Here is a 3,118-nt window from a genome sequence, read left to right as displayed (position 1 = left end):
TCATTTCAAGTTTATCTTATTGTGTGATGTGAGAAAAGCATCCAATTTTATCTTTTTTTATAACGCTACCTAGTTATTTCAATACCACATTTTAAAAAATTCATCTTTTCCCTTCTTATTTAATTACTGCATTTATTACACAAATTACCATATGCTATTGGATCTATTTTTATGTTTTATTCTATATCATTAGACTATCTATTTGTACAACAATATTACATATATTATTTTGGAGGCTTTTAAGTATATTTTCATATCTGATAGGACCAGCCTATTCCCTTCTTTCCTTCCTTCCTTCCTCTTTCTTTTTTTCTTTCTTTTTTTTTTTTTTTTGCTATTTAAATAGATTTTTCTCATATCTTCTAACTACCTTTTGTTTTCATCTATAGAGATTATTGGTTTTGTACGTTGATTTTACAATTAATTTGTTACTTCATTACAGTATAGTCCTTTTGATCCTTTTGGATTTCTAGATATTTAATTTTATCATCTGCAAATAGAGATAAGTTTATCTCTTTCTTTACAATTTGTATGTCTCTAATTGTTTTCTTTTATATAATTGCATTGGCCATAACTTCCAATATTAGGTATTAAATTTACACTTTTATTTGAATTGATATAGATATTTCATGCGATAAATTTCACTCTGATAACTTCTATAGCTATCTCTCACAGATTCTAGTTTTTATTACTATTCTTTAAGAACAATTCTCTGATAAATTTGCATTTCTGCTTTGATCCAAGAATTGTTTGATAGTATGATTTTAAGCCTTCTCACTGAAAAAGATTTTAAAACTTTCTGGTATTAAATATACATTTTAATGTATTTTCTTTTTTCTTTAAATTCTTATTATTTCACTACAATATACCTTGGTATCAGTCATTCTGGGCTGATTTTCCAGAGTATACAGTGTATCTTTTCAATATGCAATTTCGAATTACCTTTTTATTTCTCAATTGTTTTTGTCAATGATTGTTTCTTAGTATTTGTTCTGTTCTGCTCAGTTGCTTTGGTTTTTTTTCCTTCGGGAATTTTATACACACACACACACACACACACACACACACACACACACACTTTTGCTGATGTTTTGTATCATATTCTCTTAAATCTTTTAAAAATTTCTTTCATATTTTTTAATTTAAAAATTTCCTCGTTTACATTTTTCATTTCTCTTTATGTACAACACATGGTGTTTATTCACTAATGTATTAATTCCAATTTAGTTTTAATTTCTAAAATATTGTTTCTTCTATTTCAAATATATTCCTTGCTTTTGTAAGCTCAATTTTCAAATCTTCCTATTCCCTTTTCGTTTCTCCAATATTATTTCTGAGTTATTTTAATTCAAATTTAAGATATTGTTGTTGTTTACAAAAGAACAACTCCATTTTATTTACTTTCCATAAGTTTAAATCTGTGAGGCATACAGCATTACACGGATTCTGGGTCCAGTGGCCTTAGCAGGAGGATTGCTTCGGAATTTGTCACAAACCATGCCACCGTTTCCATGAGCACAATTTACCTTTCCCCAGATTACTCTGGTTTTGTTCGGTTTGCCACCAGGGGTCACTGTGTTGCTTTTTACCTTATACACATAAGCTCATTTCTTGCCTAGATAAAACTCAGTCTTGTCTTGAGCATAAACACCTTAAATTTTAAGAAGAGCTGTGCGTTCCCTCTGGTTCCAGAGACTCTGCTTATAGTCAGCAAAAAATGGCCTTGGACCATAGCCTTCCAGACATATTTGTTGTTTTAGGAGTCCTGTTCTCAGCAGGCCTCTACAGGCTCCAAGATGGCCTAAGTTGTTCTTTTATTACTTCTATTATTTTCTGAATTTCTTTGAGCTTGTTTGTTTCAAATATTAGAACATAGTTTTCCTTTATTTTGTGGACATGTCTTTCTGGCTTGTTTTCATTGCTTGAAATAATGTTATTTTTTTCCTTATTTTTCTTTTTTTTTTCTTTCTGATAATAATTTTTAATGGGTTTGACTACTTTTTCCCCTAATTTTTATAGCTGAATGAGAAGAGCGTTCTTGTATCAGAAAGGATTACAGCCAGTGTAGCTTTCCTAGCTTCAAAATTCCAGTCCTCCATCTTCTGTCATTTATTTAGTGTAAAAATTCTGTGCTTTGTGAGATGTGCTGGCTTCTCTTTCCTTTTCTTACCTTCGCCTCTATTGTTCCTGCTCAAAATGGGGGCTTTGTCCTAGAAGTGAGACTTAAGTCTGCAATCAGGATCACTTCAGCTCTTTCTGACTTAACAACTTCCCCTTGTACTCACCTGCAAACTGTAGTCTACAAAGTTCCTCCCGGTTTGGACAGATGTTTTCTGGGAAAATATATCTTCAGTACATATACAAAGAATTTCTAGTAATGTTTAAATCATATAATGATTTATATAATCTATAAAGAAAATAAATGTACCCAATAGAATAATGTGCAAAGGTTATTAACAGACAATTTATGGAGGAGGAAATCCGAATAAACATGAAAAGTTGCTTCATCTCACCAGTTATTGGAAATAATAATTAAAACATGAAAATACTTTTATTTGATTCAGCACTAAGAATTACAATAAGCTAAAGTAATGATTATAAAAAAGATGAATTGAATCTTGACTTCCGTTAATGAATAATCATCACTTCATAGGTATTCTGAAAAGAGAAAGCCAGAAAAAAAATCTGATGAAAAGAAATCTTAGTGCTCTCTCTTTAGCTTTTGTTTATACTGTTTTCACATTCGAGAATATTCTCCATCCACTTCTTTATCTAGGTAATTCCTACTAATTTTTTAGGTCTTGATTATCTTTTGCAGGAAGTACCTGACCCCTGCCCCCCACTTTGACTAAGATAGATGCCCCTAAGATGTGGGTCCTTGATGCTTTATATGTTTCCTATTATAGCATTTTCCAAACAATACTGTGATGGTCGGTTTTATGTGTCATCTTGGCTAGGCTGTAGTACCCCACTTATTCAACTAAACCTAACCTAGATGTTATTATGAAGGCATTTTGCAGAGGTGATCAGCACCTATAATCAATTGACGTTATGTAAAGGAGATTATCCTTCAGGATCTGGGTGGGCCTGATCCAAGTAGTTGAGGGCAGAACTGGTT

The 3,118-nt window shown here is 31.5% G+C and overlaps 1 pseudogene; it reads right to left on the bottom strand.

The window, feature by feature from the left end:
• Positions 1-1,412: 1,412 nt before the first annotated feature.
• On the bottom strand, positions 1,413-1,796 carry LOC111728961 (annotated as a pseudogene).
• Positions 1,797-3,118: the final 1,322 nt, after the last annotated feature.

This window comes from Pteropus vampyrus, unplaced genomic scaffold (assembly GCF_000151845.1).
Source record: "Pteropus vampyrus isolate Shadow unplaced genomic scaffold, Pvam_2.0 Scaffold240, whole genome shotgun sequence".
In the NCBI taxonomy this organism is placed as follows: domain Eukaryota; kingdom Metazoa; phylum Chordata; class Mammalia; order Chiroptera; family Pteropodidae; genus Pteropus; species Pteropus vampyrus.
Note: the sequence above shows the minus strand (reverse complement) of the source record. Positions and strands in the feature narration are given on the sequence as shown.